The following is a 19061-nucleotide window of genomic DNA, read 5'->3' on the forward strand; positions in this document are numbered from 1 at the left end:
AATATATTTTGCTAAGGTGTATATAAACTTCCGACTTCCAACTGTATACTAAGAGTAGGGTGTTAACCCGTGTCTAGCTAAATTCCCAATCTGGCACTCATGGACTCTAATCATCCCCAGCTTCCAATTGGCTCAATCCCCTCTCTCCCCGTGAAACTCTTCCCCGGGTCGTTGCTGTAAAAGATAAAGTTCTCAGTCATTTTCCTGATAGAATAAGGTCAATAAATGAATCCGTCTGTTGTTGAAAATTGTAGATGTTTTGACTCATTTCGTGTTTATTTGAGTTCATGGCCTTGGGCAAAAAATTGTGATGAGCTGTCTACCCACTCAGATCTTACTATAATTTAGGGCAGTGGCCTACATCGACAGGGGAAAAACAGACAGCGGAGTTGTTACATTAGTACCATGATTTGTTTCGCGTGTGGTGCGACCGACCTTACAATGTATCATTATGAACTGGGCTTGCAGACTGCATGCATGTTATTTAATGTTTGCTGTAAATACTACAATATTCCGTTCCTGGTCATATCCGGCCGGTTAGCTCAGTTGGTTAGAGCGTCGTGCTAATAACGCGAAGGTCGCGGGTTCGATACCCGTACTGGCCAAAGATTTTTGGCCAAAATCCCAATGTAGGCTCGGTAGGTTAGAGGTTGATAAATTATTGCCTACGTGTGAACTCATTTATCAGTCCCAGATAGCGCTAGCCTACATCCCACTGCTGGCATATTTCAAATTGACGCTTTTACATACTGTTGAATACAACATCTGTTTTGTAAACAATTCAATTAAACACATCAGATTAGGGGCTACATAATAGCAGACAACTTTTCATGAAATTAATCGGAATTGACATTCATTCGGGAAAATAGAGCTACCGGCAACTCATTTACATTCCATCCGATAAAACAGAGTTGCTTCACGGATTTTTACCAAGGCGCATTACTCAGGCAAAGGTCATTTGTTTAGAAACCAGAATTGTATGATCTGTGGATTTACGCATGTCACAAGGCGGAGGTAGCCTATGTTACCGGAAAAGTTGTACGCATGTGCAAATAGTTCTAGCGGCGGCGTTTTTTTCCTTAACTCATGTCAAACGGTGTCAATTTAGTCCAGTGTCCTTTATTGTTAGAAAATAAATTAAGGAACGAAAGCATATTATTTAGATTGTTACTGGAATGGATGATTGCACAACTCGGAAAGGAGTTGTCAATTTACCCGACGTTGTTAAAAAGTAAAGTACAAGAAAAGTCCGCCTATTGGCTAGGGGAAGTCCCTCTAGGAAATCCCCTGTAGTGTCGGAATTATTTATTTCCAAATTCAGATGCGCCACATCCTTTAGGCTACATAGTTGACATCCTCCTCAGTCTAATTTTGAAGACATGTTGCATAACCTACGAACACAAACTCTATCGAACCAATAAGCAGAATATTTTCAGAAACTGATGGAATATTGAAGATTTTTCCCAATCCTCATCTGTCAGAAGCAACGGCGTTACCTCTGGAATCAGGAACACGATGGATGTCACTTTGGATAATGATGTGCTGAAAGCAAAGATACGGAGCTGCAATACATTGAATACTTTCTACCATGAAACTCGGCTGGAGATTGACACATTAAGTAAGAACATCTACAAAAGGGACAATTTAATCGCAGATTTAAAGGCTAGGTTGGGCAAATACGAGAATACCTGTATCAATGTGGAAGGGTATGACCCTGTTGTCATAGCACCGTCCAAATCTTTGCTGGAAAGTTTATGCAAAGAAATCTGCAAACTGAAACAAAAATGGAAAGACACAGAAATGAATGCGGCTCAGCAAGCAGAGTTGAGCCAACAAGTGAGTAGAATTTACTGAATTTGATGTGTTCTAAGTGTGTATCATGTGAATTGAATATTTAGGCTAACGTTAACCCTGTGAAAAAATAGTTGTGCCTTTTTAACATTATTTATAGCCCTACTTGAAATGTCAACGTCTGCTCTGCAAGTATTAAAATGATCCTTTATGACAGATATATGCCCTTCTTTCTTTCGTTTTCAATTTGCACATTATGAAAGCAGGGGATTTTCCGGTAGCTTAGTCCTACAGTAAATGGTCTTCACTGAAAATACCCACTAGCCTATACCATGCCCATATGCACTTGGTTTGAGATAACCCTAACCCTACACTAGTTCACAACTGAGGTCTATTGGGAATACTACTAGTGTAGGCCTAACCAACCACCAAACTTGCCAACCAGGCTTGATAAAAATGTCCCTGTTTCAAAACCACCTTGCGGTGCAGCATGGATGTTGCAATAGCAAAACCTCTATTTTTCCATTTCAATGTGTACAACCGCGGGGGTGCTGGTGTCAGTGTTGTTTCGCCTTAACTTCACGAAACAAACATATCTGTATCACATAAAAGTCATATTTCAATACAATAAAATAATTCCAAAAGCTATATTGTCCATCAAAAATAAGAAGGAAAAAAACGTATCTTCAGCATTTGACTCACATTTGACACTCAAGCCTATTCTATTCTATTCTCTCACCCCTGAAGGAGATGCAGAGGTTGCGACAGCAGCTGAGGGAGATGGAGCGAGAGCTGGAGAGTGTGACCCGTCAACCGGACCACGAGAAGGACCAGGATATCCAGAGGCTCCGCTCTGCCCTGGCCGAGAGGACCGTGCCCAGGCCACCCGGGCCGTCCTGTGCACCTCGCTGGCTGAAGAGGCCGAGCAGCTCCCGGGGCCAACTGGGAGCCACGGTCAGGGTGTGTCAGGAGTTACTGGGCCGACTAGAGGGAGAGAAGAAGGGAGGAGAGAAAGTGACGGAGGAGGTGAAAATGCAGCAGAAGGCAAAAGAGGTGTGTATGAAGGTTGTATAATTAAGCAATAAGGCCCGAGGGGGTGTGATATATGGCCAATATACCACGGCTATGGGCTGTTTCTTATGCACGACACAATGCGGAGTGCTAGGAACAGCCCTTAGCCGTGGTATATTGGCCATATATTACAAACCCCTGAGGTGCCTTATTGTATTATAAACTGGTTACCAACGTATTTGAGCAGTAAAAATAAATGTTTTGTCATACCCATTACGGTCTGATATACCACGGCTTTCAGCCAATCAGCATTCAGGGCTCGAAACACCCAGATTATAATAAGTGTGTAATAGCATGGTTTTCAAGCACATTAAAAGCAAATTACAGTTAACCCCTTACACTCGTGGGAATTGGCCTATATAGATAGGGCTAAATTGAAATGTTTCTTACAGAAGAAATATGGAAAGCAAATGCATAACCATGGTAACAATCATAAGGGAACAGTTTGGAGATTATGGGGAAATTATTAGACTAAAGGTGAGGACAAAACAGTTAATCTGACTCAAGACTGAATCCAAACATTACACTGTTGATTTTATGTGCATTTTTACATTTACTGTACTTTTTGCCGCATTTGTTGATAATGAAAACCGAAAATACTCTGGATACATTCAGTAACATGATAAGAATATTCATGGAATTTGGGGTAAGTACAACATAAGACAAAGAAATGACAAGTGAGAGGTCTAACTGGTGTCTCCATGTGGCCACACACCTCTCCAAAGTCTGCACAGTTCCTATGTAATTTCAGTGCACTTTTATGACTCAAAGAAGAGTCTTCAACTATAAGGGGCTATTTTGAGCTCTCCTAGCTGTACCGTTGAGTACCGTTGAGGAACTAAAGCAAGCAGATTTATAGTTGTTTTCTGTGGAACACATCCCTGAATCTCCGCCTTACACAATGACTGTTGTTGTTTACGCATTCCAAAAATGGTCCATTATAAATCACAATCTGGTCAGGTGGGCATCATTTGAAAGCGTGTTCTATTACGAACATAGCTAGCTAAGTTACAAAATACAATCTTACAGTGTTAGGCTTTCACAAGGCAATTCAGAGAAGAAAATTGTAATTTTGGTGCGACTAGAATAGAATCACGAGTGCATTCAGATTTCCCCGCCAAATTTTTTCACAATACGCCATGTCATCTTGTAACTGTACATCAAGCATCGTGATCATAAACGTTGGCACTGTATATTACATGAGTTTTATGATATGGAATGGGGAAATGCACATTTGAACTAACGGGTGTTTGGCTTGCTTGTGTGAAATCAAAGTGGTATTATAATCCTCAACGTCTAATCTTTCAAAATGCATCGAGTCCTCTTTATTTACAGCATTTCCCTCACTCAGACAACAACATTTACGGGAGAGATGGGGTAACTTCTTGTCGGGCGCGGTGTTCAAGTCCAGAACCGCTGTCAGTCAAAAACCAATACTGCGCTGGGAAGCAGAGACCTTGCTCTTTGACGTCAAGTATAGCATGTTACTGTACAGCCACTGGGTTCCAATTTAGCCGCTTATAATCGCCCAAATCTGCTATTTTGAACCCATATACGGGTATGAGTGTAAAGATCTAACTCATATCCACAAACTGTGTATATACTAAATGTTATATTCAGGATATGTGGCCTATGCAGGAATCGAACCCAAAGCCCACAATCCTGGGGTTGCATGCACTAAACTCCAACTGAGAGATTGGAACAGCAGTGGCTACATCCGAGCTACAACCCCATGAGCAAAAGACGTTGAAAATACGTATTTTCAACGTCTTGTATACTCACTGGGAAGAGCTTATTCACTGTAACTGTCTTTCAAAACTAAAAATGAAAGCAATGAAAAATAGGTGTGTACTAACCAGGCTCTGTCGTAGCCGGCAGCGACCGGGAGACCCATGGGGCGGCGCACAATTGGCCCAGTGTCGTCCAGGGTAAGGGAGGGAATGCCCGGCAGGGATGTAGCTCAGTTGGTAGAGCATGGCGTTTGCAACGCCAGGGTTGTGGGTTCGATTCCCACGGGGGGCCAGTATGAAAAAAATAATAATAATGTATGCACTAACTGTAAGTCGCTCTGGATAAGAGCGTCTGCTAAATGACTAAAATGTAAATGTAAAGCATTTGGAATGTCTCTGTCTCTGCCATTATGTGCTTTTCAGCCAAGTTATTAGTGTTTGTTTCTGTTGGATTTCTAAACGGATAGTATCATTTTGAGCTCTTGTTTCCCCTTTTCATGGTTAGATGTCGGATTCTACGGAAGCCGGTCGTGTTGACACCCTGGTCAACAAACTCCAAGAAGAGAACCAACAACTAAAGCAAAGAGTAGCATATGTAAGCAGGAACACACTGTAGAAATTCCCTCTACCCACATGAAAAGATACTATACTATACTATACTATGGTATTCACTGTAGTGTTTTTGCAGACTTTACTGTAGTATTCACTGTAGTGTTTTTCGGACTAAATATACATGACTGTAGTATACTGTAGAATTTACAGTTTACTATAGTATAAATACTATAGTAAAAAAAACTGTAGTATTCGTATACTATAGCAATTACTGTAGTGTTTTTGCAGACTTTAGTAATCCAACATTGTCATAGCAAATGGGCTATCAGAACCAAAGTTGAACAGCCTTGTGTGTGTGCGTGTGTGTGTGTGTGTGTGTGTGTGTGTGTGTGTGTGTGTGTGTGTGTGTGTGTGTGTGTGTGTGAGTGAGAAGCTGTGTGCGCACAAGTGTGCATACATGTTTGTGACTAATGTCTCCCTCTTCCTCCCTCCGTTTTCCCAGGTGGAAGGTCTGAACTCCAAATGGCAAAAGTATGACTCGAGCAGGGAAGGGTATGTGAGGGGCCTGTGTCTGAGGCTGAATGAGTATAGTGCCCTGGCTGCTGCCTCCAGCCCTGCTCCAGGTGTGGGGCCTAGGTTAGGGCCCGGGCCTACACAAGAGCCTGGGGCTGGCCTGGGCTTGTTCCACGGGTTGGACTTAGCCAATGCTGGGTTGCTCCAGCAGGAGATAGCCAGGCTCAATGGCCTACTGGAGGAGAAGATGAGGGACTGTGGGAGGTTGGGGGAGGGAGATGGATGAGAGCAGGAGACGATAACAGGAGCGCATCCAGATGCTAGAGCAACAGGTTAGTGTGGTGTAGGATCATCTAACTCCTCTCTCTTTCAATTTCTTTGTCTCTCTCACGTTCTCTTTATCTCTCTTTTTCTCTTTCTATCTCTCTGTCTGTTTCTCCCTCTGTCTCCCCACTCTATCTTGCTCTCCCTCTTCCTTCTCTTTCTCTCTGGCACGTACACATGAATATATGCATCACACAGCACAGTCTTTAAAGAAAACCCCATTGAATCAGAAACCTCTCTCTCTTCTCTCTCACATACAGTTCCATCCTATTCAGTTGAATCAGAAACATATCCCTCTCTCTTTCTCACACACACCCTCACCCTTTCCCGCTCTCCTTCACAGGTTCTCATCTACACAGATGACTTTAAGTCGGAGCGGGCAGACAGGGAGAGAGCGCAGTGCAGGATCCAGGACCTGCAAGAGGAAGTATCTCGACTACAGGAGCAGCTACACACACAGGCACAGGTAAGGCCACACACACATAGTCATTACTAACATACATTACAAACAAACGTGTTACAGGAGACAAAAAATAGCCATGAAAAGGAAGCTTTTATGTCCGTCCCCTATTTGCCATTTATTGAGGTTTGATGATACAATGATGTTTCGACAGACATGTTCTTCATACAGTTCGCTAACGGCTAATAAGATACAGTATTTGTATTTGTATTTATTAGGGATCCCCGTTAGCTGTTGCCAAGGCAGCAGCTACTCTTCCTGGGGTCCAAACACATTAAGGCACTTACATTACATATAAAACAAAGATAAAACAGTACATCAAATAACATTATTACACCACTACATATCTACAATACAAAAAGTATAATACCACCATACAACAATATTACAATGTACGTGTGTAGAGTGCATGTGCTTGCGCTTGTGTGCGTATGCGTGTGTCTGTACCTTTGTGTGTGTCTCTTCACAGTCCCCACTGTTCCATAAGGTGTATTTGTACCTGTTTTTTAAATCTGATTCTACTGCTTGCATCAGTTACCTGATGTGGAATAGAGTTCCATGTAGTCGTGGCTCTATGTAGTATTGTGCGCCTCCCATAGTCTGTTCTGGACTTGGGAATTGTAGAAGAGACCTCTGGTGGCATGTCTTGTGGGGTAGTGCATGGGTGTCCGAGCTGTGTGCTAGTAGTTTAAACAGACAGCTCGATACATTCAGCCTGTCAACGCTTCTTACAAAAACAAGTAGTGATGAAGTCAATCTCTCTTCCACTTTGAGCCATGAGAGATTGACATGCATATTATTAATGTTAGCTCCCGTGTACTTTTTAAAGGCCAGCCGTGCTGACCTGTTCTGAGCCAATTGTAATTTTCCTAAAGTCCCTCTTTGTGGCACCTGACCACACGACTGAACAGTAGTCCAGGTGCGACAAAACTAGGGGCCTGTAGGACATGCCTTGTTGATAGTATTGTTAAGGACAGACTTCTCCCCATCTTAGCTACTGTTGTATCAATATGTTTTGACCATGGCAGTTTACAATCCAGGGTTACTCCAAGCAGTTTAGTCACCTCAACTTGCTCAATTTCCACATGATTAATTACAATATGTAGTTGAGGTTTAGGGTTTAGTGAATGATTTGTCCCAAATACAATGATTTTAGTTTTTGAAATATTTAGGACTAATTTATTCCTTCCCACCCATTCTGAAACTAACTGCAGCTCTTTGTTAAGTGTTGCAGTCGTCATTTCAGTCGCTGTAGTAGCTGACGTGTATAGTGTTGAGTCATCCATATACATAGACACACTGGCTTTACATGTCATTAGTAAAGATTGAAAAATGTAAGGGGCCTAGACAGCTGCCCTGGAGAATTCCTGATTCTACCTGGATTATGTTGGAGAACTTTCCATTAAAGAACACCCTCTGTGTTCTGTTAGACAGTTAACTCTTTGTCCACATATGTTTTTCCAGCAGCAGACTATGATCGATAATGTCAAAAGCAGCACTGAAGTCTAAAAAAACTGCCCCCACATTATTTTTATCATCAATTTCTCTCAGCCAATCATCAGTCATTTGTGTAAGTGCTGTGCTTGTTGAATGTCCTTCCCTATAAGCGTGCTGAAAGTCTGTTGTCAATTTGTTTACTGTAAAATAGCATTGTATCTGGTCAAACACAATTTTTTCCAAAAGTTTACTAAGGGTTGGTAACAGGCTGATTGGTCAGCTATCACATTAGGGAACAACAAAGAGCACTTCCCTACAATAATAATGACATAGTGATCATTTTATTTGTGTGGAGTGTTTCATACATTATCCTCAAAGTGCTACTATGCCCAGGTTGGCTATGGGAGGAACACATTTACTCATGATCATCATTCATTTCTCTTCCAGAGCCCTACTAGAGATGTCAACTCCACGTGCCGAGTCCATATAGGGCACCGGATCTCCCCACGAATGAGCACAGACTGGGCCGAACCACTGCTGAGGAACAGCGCCAATCCACCTGCGGCAAAACTTCAAAGCGGGCTTTGCTGGGGCGGCGCGGTGGTATTAGCCCCGGTCCCACCTGGACAAAGTGCCAGGGTTTGTCGGAACTCCAATGCCCAAGATGCCTCACCACATATGATGAAGCACATGCGGTGGAGTACCTCAACCACTGCGAGAGTGTGCCAGGCTATGAGCTCGCGTGAAGTTTCCCCTAGGTACAGATATAGGATCAGCTTCCGTTCCCCAATCCAAATCATAAAGTGGGGAAAATGCAAAACTGACCCAAGATCAGCGTCTAGGGGCAACTTTGCCTCTACTCCCAAGCTATGAGAGTTACTGCCGCCCTTACCCCACGGGGTGTTGAGACAAATATCGCTAACTGACGATAACCGAGCACTGAAGAAAAAGCACTACATGCACCCTAAGAAGGGTCGGGACCGGGCAGCTTAGAAAACTGACTAGTTCAACTGGGTTGTGTTCATTAGGCACTAAATGGAAGAAAATGGACTGAAACAGGGAGGTACTACCTGGACTTCAGATGCTACCATGCTTTTTGGTTGTTAAAGGACAGAATCTAATAGATTATCGATACTGAGTTGGAGTGTCAGTACTACTTTGGTGGTCGTAGTGGAGAAAGACCAGGTATTTACCAGGAAACTACATGGTAAAATGATAACACAGTAATGACTTTGAATTACTTGTTTGTTTCTTTCGGATTCGTAACAACAAACACCACTGGCCACCATTTGAATGGGTTGAGTTCCTTGCTTTCGAATCGTAACAACAAACACCACTGGCCACCATTTGAATGGGTTGAGTTCCTTGAAGGAAATACCAGAAAGTACCCATTGTTACCATAAATTTCTTAGTAAAACCTGGTAAATACCAGTGGAAAAAGTAAGTAACTGTAAAATAACGTTTTTGTGAAATAGCTTTCCAGTGCAAAACCACTCATGTTTGACTACATGATCCATATGAATTATCACATGATGCTGCATGGGTGTGTTTCATGGGAGATGGTTGATTGTGTGGTCTGTAGAAAATCTAGATGGGAAATTGGATGTTAATTGCGAGTATTTGAATGTCACATACCTCAATTCAATATTCCGGCATCAAATTGTTAACATGTTGCACTTTCCTAACCTGTTTACCAAAGTAATCGTTAATGCACAGATTTCTTTTTTAGATTTCTTTGATTTGAAATACATAAGCTTCTTTCTGGTTGAAGATACTGTATGAACGTTGTCTTTTGTTACCATGGTGCTATTTGTTTAACTGTATATTTTGATGTTCTTCACATGTTTTGTGTAAGTAATCTATTTTCAGTTTAACCTATAGATATTGACCTGTGATCTTTGTGCCTGGAAATATGTTTCCACAGTATTATATACGATTTAATATTTATTTGCTATTAGTGGGTTTTTTTTTCAAAATAGGCAAATCTTTACAGTGTCAAATATGAACAGTGCCATCATGTTTTGAGGTGTCGTCTGAATCCTGGTACAGCAAAGCAGGATGTTTCCCACATCCTGGTAAGACAACACAGTGTGGGGAGACAAATTCTCCATAACATGGCATCTTTAAAAAAGTGCCATGTCAGATCTGACAGTTGAAACTACATTTGGAGAAATTACCTCCGAACTGACACAAGTAAAAATTTTCTAGAAGCCATTGATTTATAAACATCAAAATGTGATTATCTGTTTTAACCTGATAAATTGAAAGGATATTTTTGTAATTAAAAACATTGTTGTTTGACCAATCATGGAGGGTGTTTGTGATACAAACCATACAACATCTCAGCTTGAGGAACATTTGTTGGATTTTGGTTTGCTTGGTGGATAACTGCGGTCAAGTTATAGTTTGGGGGTGCAGAGTCATGAGGAGTAGAGTGTGAGACATCGAGAGGCTCTGACCATAGATAAACCATTGAAACTCAGGTACCACAGGACCCAAGTGTGTGTGTGCATGTGTGTGCGTGTGCGTATCTGCATTCGTGTGTGTGTGCATGTGTGTGTCCAACTGTTAATTCCTATTCCTGTGTGTGACAATGTGTGTGTGTGTGCGCGTGTGTGTGTGTGCATTTGTGTGACTATGTAAGTTCCTTGTCTGACTGTGTGTGTGTTTGTACACACTTTGGAAAACCCCTTCCCAGAGTAGCCTGAATGGGCATGCTTCCCTGTGTGTCTGTGCCACATTCCCAGCTGTCCTGTGTGGCTGAAGTTAACACAGCAAGGGGACTAGAGACCAGTCAGACAGAGGCTCTGGTTACATCCTGCTCCTAACTACTGATTTGGGATCAGTTGTCTTCAGTCTTCCGACTAGTTCTCAATTAAATCATTTTGAACTAAACAACACAAGTCCAGGACCAGTTTTTACGGGTATAGATGGCCGCAAGGAACTGGACATTCCCTGTTAGAAAGTAGTTATTTAAAGGGAAGGCAGATGAAGCACCAAACAAGGACTTTGTGTGTGTGTGTGTGCGCGAGTGTGTGCGAGTGTGTGCGTGTGACCATGTCCTTCCGGTTTAGAGACACTAAAGTAGCAGATCACTGGATCATTAAGCGCCATTGTTTTTTAAATGTATTTAGTGGGTAGATCAGCTTTAATATTGCAGAGCTCCATTGTTATTGGAGTCCCAGTTTAAAGCAATCTTGAAAGAGAGAGAGATCCGTCACACTGTTCTGTGTTCTGGTATGATTAGAACAGAATTTAAAGACCTACTCAATTATTTTGCAATTCAAATACACTACCAGTCCAAAAAATTTTGAACACCTACTCATTCAAGAGTTTTTCTTTATTTTTACTATTTTTTACATTGTAGAATATTAGTGAAGACATCAAAACTATGAAATAACACATATGGAATCATGTAGTAACCAAAAAAGTGTTAAACAAATCAAAATATATGTTATATTTGAGATTCTTCAAATAGCCACACTTTGCTTTGATGACAGCTCTGCACACTCTTGCGCATTCCCTCAACCAGCTCATGAGGTAGTCACCTGGAATGCATTTCAATTAACAGGTGTGCCTTCTTAAAAATAATTTTAATGCGTAACAGTCAATCAGTTGTGTTGTGACAAGGTAGAGGGGGTATACAGAAGATAGCCCTATTTGGTAAAAGACCAAGTCCATATTATGGCAAGAACAGCTCAAATAAGCAAAGAGAAATTACAGTCCATCATTACTTTAAGACATGAAGGTCAGTCAATACGGACAATTTTGTGCAGTCACAAAACCATCAAGCGCTATGATGAAACTGGCTCTCATGAGGACCGCCACAGGGGAATGGAAGACCCAGAGGATGAGTTCATTAGAGTTACAAGCCTCAGAAATTGCAGCCCAAATAAATGCTTCACAGAGTTCAATCTAACAGACACATCTCAACATCAACTGTTCAGAGGAGACTGTGTGAAGCAGGCCTTCATGGTTGAATTGCTGCAAAGAAACCACTACTAAAGGACACCAATAATAAGAAGAGACTTGCTTGGGCCAAGAAACACGAGCAATGGACATTGGACCGTTGGAAATTTGTCCTTTGGGCTGGAGTCCAAATTGGAGATTTTGGTTCCAACTTGCGTGCCGTGTCTTTGTGAGACATGGTGTGGGTGAATGGATGATCTCCACATGTGTATTTCCCACTGTAAAGCATGGAGGAGAGGTGTTATGGTGTGGGGGTGCTTTGCTGGAGACACTGTCTGTGATTTATTTCTAATTCAAGGCACACATAACCAGCATGGCTACCACAGCATTTTGTAGCGAGTACGCATCCCATCTGGTTTGGGCTTAGCGGGACTATCATTTGTTTTTCAACAGGAAATGACCCAACACACCTCCAGGCTGTGTAAGGGCTATTTTACCAAGAAGGAGAGTGATAGAGTGCTGCATCAGATGACCTGGCCTCCACAATCCCCCGACCTCAACCAAATTCAGATGGTTTGGGATGAGTCAGACCGCAGAGTGAAGGAAAAGCAGCCAACTAGTGCTCAGTATATGTGGGAACTCCTTCAAGACTGTTGGAAAAGCATTCCAGGTGAAGCTGGTTGAGAGAATACCAAAGATGTGCAAAGCTGTCATCAAGACAAAGGGTGGCTATTTGAAGAATCTCAAATATAAAATATATTTTGATTTGTTTAACACCTTTTAGGTTACTACATGATTCCACATGTGTTATTTCATAGTTTTGATGTCTTCACTATTATTCTACAAAAAAATGTAGAAAATAGCAAAAATAAAGAAATACCCTTGAATGAGTGGGTGTTCTAAAACTTTGACCGGTAGTGTAGGTATAGGTGTTACTTTGTTTATTGTACCTTTGTTTTTTCTACATTTGAATTTACGATTTAGCCTAATGTATTATGGCTGATACTGATATAGTGTCACATAAGTATATACAATATGGTTTTTCAAGTCTGTAATATGTATTGCTGTTGCTTAATATTATAGATTATACAACGGGTGGGTCTAATCCTGAATGCTGATTGGTTAAAACCGCATTCCAGCCGGTGTCAGTTCCACAGGGAGTTGCCATCGAAATCTATGACGTTAAAATGCCTATTTACTCTGTTCCATCTGACTGCGCAATCCATTGTCTCATCAGCCCAGCCAGGCAATTTATAAACTTGATCTTCCCACTATAAAAAGCATCTAGACATTATCAACATTTCTTTTAGACTAACATTTTCAACAGAACCTTGCTTTTCTGTCTCTCCGGCATTTGCAATATTGTTTCAATATTCAAATTCGATCTCCTGCTGTCCCATAGTAATGAACATGTTGGGAGTCGGGACGAGACAGACAGGCAGGCAGCGTTTCTCAGCCAGTCGAAATCATGAATCAGCTGGCATCATTTCTATGGAAAAAGGTACATTGAAAAAAGGTAAAATGAACGCAGCTAATTGCAGTCTTTCCAGCTTCAGTTTGAAGTGATTGTGTTACTGTAGCTGTGTTGTTGGCTAGCTCCTCTGAACAACAGTGTCCAGACAAGTGAGCACATTTTCTATGCCAGGCGAATCGTGCCTCATTAGCTCATTGTTATGGATGTATCCAAATAAATGTCACTAGAAAACAGCTTAAACAAATGCAAATGCAGCTACTTTGCTGTTATTCTGGCTGTACTTTTTGACGTGACTGTAAGTTAGCCATAGTTGGCTAGCTAGCAAGCAAGGGATAAGAACGTTGCCAGCCAGTATGGCAATGGAATATTTAGCATGAACGACTGGGTCGCGTCCATAGATACAGAACAAAAAGCTAGCAACCCTAGATCTGTGTCGGGACTATATATTGTGGAAGGATGAAATAGTATGAATAAATTAATCAAAATAAAGTTTTTAATGAAAATATGTCAATCATTATTTAAATATGTTGGTAACCCGTTGTATAAAAGTGATAATGCCCTCGGAACCGTTGTTTGGAGGATATATTCGTCTCGGGCCTAACAACACCCGTACCAATATATCCTCACAAACAATGGCTTTTCTAGCATTATCACTTAAACTCTGAACTTCTAAACTCTAAAAGTGTCCTGAATAGCCTTTAAAGACTATATTCATATAGAAGTAGAGTACAGACACTAGGTCCCTCTCTGCCGTACAGATGCAGATGAGGCCTCACTTATAGGACCTGTGACCTCCTACAAGAAAGGCCTTGCTAATTGTGTCAAGGGACTATAGCAGCTGAAAGAAATAGAAACTCCATCAGAGGTTTCAAAATCCTCCGAAGAGCCAAGTCACAGTCTGTGTTCCAAATTACACTCTATTCCCTATATAGTGCACTATTCCCTCAAAAGTAATGCACTAAATAGGGAAAAGGGTGTCATTTGAGACTCAGCCACAGTCTCGAGATGACATAGCACGCCGCATGCTCACAAACTCATATGCAGTCTGGGGAAGATGTTTCCGGTCGGACCAGTTCCTATCATTCTCACACATTTACATCTGTTCAGTGAAAAGAGGGTGATTCTATGAGAAGTTTAATTCAAGAATTCAATTGATTGTGTTTCAGATTGTAGCTTTGTACAGCTATCATTATTTGACTGTTGCATAAGACCCACACACACATAGTGTCACACACACGGCCCCCAAATAAGCCATGGTTGGGGTTGACAGGAATTTCCCCCCTCACACGCTTACACAAACACCTACACAACTGCACAGTTGGTCTATATGTGAACACACACACACAGCCCAGCTGTATGGAGTGGAAACATTCGGTGTCACACATCCCCTTTGCTGTACTCAGCGACCTTTTGATAGAAACAATGGCTGACTACCTACATTTACAAATCCATTAATTTCAAGTCAGATGATGTGGCAAAACAGTTCCTGGCGCCACTAGGTTTCCATTAACCGGGTGTCTACGAGATCTGTCCCTGTCATACACTTTTTTCAGCAATGGGAAAACTTAGCCTGACACTTATCTAGACAGACTAAGCAGAATGGATAGATGTGGCCTCAAAATCTCATGTGTATCCGAAAAGAATGGGAAATTCCCATAAAGGGAATTCCCAACACACTCTCTGGTTCACTTGAAAGTGGAGCGTGGCAGCTCCATACTTGGGAGCTGTAGATCATTATTAGTTATAGGTGGGTGGAGGTGGTTGGTATTATTGCCAATTCCCTTTGTTCGTTTATTTTATAAGGAAGGCCAGTTCATTGGTTTAGAGCGGTTCGCCACTTGTTGGTACAAAATGCAATTGTGGAGTATAATATGTAGGAAAGACTGGGGTTCCCCCCCAATGACTGGGGTCCCCCCCACACTGATTACAAGCTACAGGCAGCCATCTGAAAGCTCTGATCCCCTCTAATAACCCTGTTGCCTCTCCTCCCTGTAGTTAGAGCTCTGCCCTGTGTATTGAAGAATCAATGGCACCATGATATTTTTCTAACCACAGTCATCACTGGCTAGGGATAGAGGTCAAAGCGGAGGCCAAAGCCAAGGATGGTCAGATTTCTTCAAAGTAATAGTGATGCAGATAGGTTTTTTTCTATTCTTTTTGTTTTTTTAATGTAGAAAACGTAGAATCAGAGTAATGTCATACATGCACCCATACTTGTGGTCCTGTATGGCTCAGTTGGTAGAGCATGGCACTTGCACTGCCAGGGTTGTGGCTTCGATTCCTGGGGCCACCCCCCATACGTAAAATGTATGCATGCATGACTGTAAGTTGCTTTGGATAAAAGTGTCTGCTAAATGGCATATATTATGTATCTGTGATGAGGTGGTGTTGAAGGAGTCAGGCGCAGGAGGGTTAATCACAGAATAACAGGCATTTAATCCTCAAAATACAGGTTTACGCAGAACTACGTCAAATACACTCCAGGGCACAAAACAGGTGCACTGGAAAATACAAGGCAAACGGGAAAATACTCCCGTCGAACAAAATACACGAGCTCCACAATAAACAATCACCCACAAGGACAAGGGGGCAGAGGGAACACTTATACACAGACTAATTAGGGGATTAGAACTAGGTGTGTGTGATAACGAGACAAGACAATTGTGATGATGATTGGGGCGGCAGTGGTTAGTACTCCGGTGACGACGAAGGCCGAAGCCTGCCCAAACAAGGAGGGGAGGCAGCCTCGGCCGAAGTCGTGACAGTACCCCTCCCCGACGCACCTCTAGCAGCGCACCGACCCCGGCCTCGGGGACAGCCAGGAGGACCGGCAGGGCGAAAGCCGGATGGCAACGGTGGAAATCCCACAACAGGGGAGGATATCCCTCACTGGGACCCAGCACCGTTCCTCGGACCGCACTCCCTCCCACTCCACGAGGTACTGAAGGCCCCACCCGACGTCGAATCCAGGATGGCAGGGACAGAGGAGGTGGAGGAACCTCCTGCACCTCAGACTCCTGGAGCGGACCAACCACCACCGGCCTGAGGAGAGACACGTGAAACGAGGGGTTAATACGGTAATCAGGGGGAAGTAACAACCTATACGTAACCTTGTTGATTCTCCTCCAGGACTTTAAACGGCCCCACAAACCCGGGCTCAGCTTCCGGCAGGGCAGGCGGAGGGGCAGATTTTGGGTCGAGAGCCAGACCCGATCCCCCTGTACGAAAACCGGGGCCTTACTGCGATGACGGTCAGCGTTGGCCTTCTGATGACGCGCTGGAGGTGAACGTGGGCAGCGTCCCACGTCTCCTCCACGCGCCGAAACCAGTCATCCACCGCAGGAGCCTCGGTCTGGCTCTGCTGCCACGGAGCCAGAACCGGTTGGTAACCTAAAACACATTGGAGTGGTGTTATCAAATCAAATCAAATTTTATTGGCAGGTGCAGACATTACAGTGAAATGCTTACTTACAGCCCTTAACCAACAGTGCATTTATTTTTAATAAAAAAGTAAAATAAAACAACAACAAAAAGTGTTGAGAAAAAAAGAGCAGAAGTAAAATAAAATAACAGTAGGGAGGCTATATATACAGGGGGGTACCTGTGCAGAGTCAATGGGGGGGCACCGGCTGGTTGAGGTAGTTGAAGTAATATGTACATGTGGGTAGAGTTAAAGTGACTATGCATAAATAATTAACAGAGTAGCAGCAGCGTAAAAAGGATGGGGTGGGGGCAGTGCAAATAGTCCGGGTAGCCATGATTAGCTGTTCAGGAGTCTAATGGCTTGGGGGTAGAAGCTGTTGAGAAGTATTTTGGACCTAGACTTGGCACTCCGGTACCGCTTGCCCGTGCGGTAGCAGAGAGAACAGTCTATGACTAGGGTGGCTGGAGTCTTTGACAATTTTGAGGGCCTTCCTCTGACACTGCCTGGTATAGAGGTCCTGGATGGCAGGAAGCTTGGCCCCAGTGATGTACCGGGCCGTACGCACTACCCTCTGTAGTGCCTTGCGGTCGGAGGCCAAGCAGTTGCCATACCAGGCGGTGATGCAACCAGTCAGGATGCTCTCGATGGTGCAGCTGTATATCTTGAGGATCTGAGGACCCATGCCAAATCTTTTCAGTCTCCTGAGGGGGAATAGGCTTTGTCGTGCCCTCTTCACGACTGTCTTGGTGTGTTTGGACCATGATAGTTTGTTGGTGATGTGGACACCAAGGAACTTGAAGCTCTCAACCTGTTCCACTACAGCCCCGTCGATGAGAATGGGGGCGTGCTCAGTCCTCTTTTTTTTCCTGTAGTCCACAATCATCTCCTTTGTCTTGGTCACGTTGAGGGAGAGGTTGTTATCCTGGCACCACACGGACAGGTCTCTGACCTCCTCCCCTAGGCTGTCTCATCGTTGTCGGTGATCAGGCCTACCACTGTTGTGTCGTCGGCAAACTTAATGATGGTGTTGGAGTCGTGCCTGGCCATGCAGTCATGGGTGAACAGGGAGTACAGGAGGGGACTGAGCACGCACCGCTGAGGGGCCCCCGTGTTGAGGATCAGTGTGGCAGATGTGTTGTTGCCTACCCTTACCACCTGGGGCGGCCCGTCAGGAAGTCCAGGATCCAGTTGCAGAGGGAGGTGTTTAGTCCCAGGATCCTTAGCTTAGTGATGAGCTTTGAGGGCACTATGGTGTTGAATGCTGAGCTGTAGTCAATGAATAGCATTCTCACGTAGGTGTTCCTCTTGTCCAGGTGGGAAAGGGCAGTGTGGAGTGCAATAGAGATTGCATCATCTGTGGATCTGTTGGAGCGGTATGCAAATTGGAGTGGGTCTAGTGTTTCTGGGATAATGGTGTTGATGTGAGCCATGACCAGCCTTTCAAAAGCACTTCATGGCTACAGACGTCAGTGCTACGGGTCGGTAGTCATTTAGGCAGGTTATCTTAGTGTCCTTGGGCACGGGGACTATGGTGGTCTGCTTGAAACATGTTGGTATTACAGACTCAGTCAGGGACATGTTGAAAATGTCAGTGAAGACACTTGCCAGTTGGTCAGCACATGCTCGGAGTACACGTCCTGGTAATCCGTCTGGCCCTGCGGCCTTGTGAATGTTGACCTGCTTAAAAGTCTTACTCACATCGGCTACGGAGAGCGTGATCACATAGTCATCTGGAACAGCTGGTGCTCTCATGCATGCTTCAGTGTTGCTTGCCTCGAAGCGAGCATAGAAGTGGTTTAGCTCGTCTGGTAGGCTTCTGTCAATGTGGCTGTGCTTCCCTTTGTAGTCTGTAATAGTTTTCAAGCCCTGCCACATCCGACGAGCGTCAGAGCCGGTGTAGTACGATTCAATCTTAGTCCTGTATTGACTCTTTGCCTGTTTGATGGTTCGTCGGAGGGCATAGCGGGATTTCTTATAAGCGTCCGGGTTAGAGTCCCACTCCTTGAAAGCGGCAGCTCTACCATTTAGCTCAGTGCGGATGTTTCCTGTAATCCATGGCTTCTGGTTGGGGTATGTAACGCACGGTCACTGTGGGTACGACATCATCGATGCACTTATTGATGAAGCCAGTGACTGATGTGGTGTACTCCTCAATGCTATCTGAAGAATCCCGGAACATGTTCCAGTCTGTGCTAGCGAAAACAGTCCTGTAGCTTAGCATCTGCGTCATCTGACCACTTTTTATTAACCGAGTCACTGGTGCTTCCTGCTATAGTTTTTGAAAAACTTTTTGTTAGGTTAGTAGAGGATTGGCGGAGAGAGTTCTGGGCATATTCTGCCCATGGCAAGAACACCGACCACTCCCCTGTAGGACCG

General features: G+C 43.5%; 1 non-coding gene and 1 pseudogene across 1 annotated transcript; both read left to right on the top strand.

Annotated features, from left to right (window-relative positions):
* The first annotated feature begins 531 nt into the window (after positions 1–531).
* trnai-aau lies at positions 532–605 on the top strand. The gene has a single exon. It is a non-coding gene; the product is annotated as a tRNA-Ile (tRNA).
* An 844-nt stretch (positions 606–1449) lies between these two features.
* Positions 1450–15280, top strand: LOC123484130 (annotated as a pseudogene).
* The last annotated feature ends 3781 nt before the right edge of the window (positions 15281–19061 follow it).

Source organism: Coregonus clupeaformis, unplaced genomic scaffold (assembly GCF_020615455.1).
Source record: "Coregonus clupeaformis isolate EN_2021a unplaced genomic scaffold, ASM2061545v1 scaf0202, whole genome shotgun sequence".
Taxonomy (NCBI): Eukaryota; Metazoa; Chordata; class Actinopteri; order Salmoniformes; family Salmonidae; genus Coregonus; species Coregonus clupeaformis.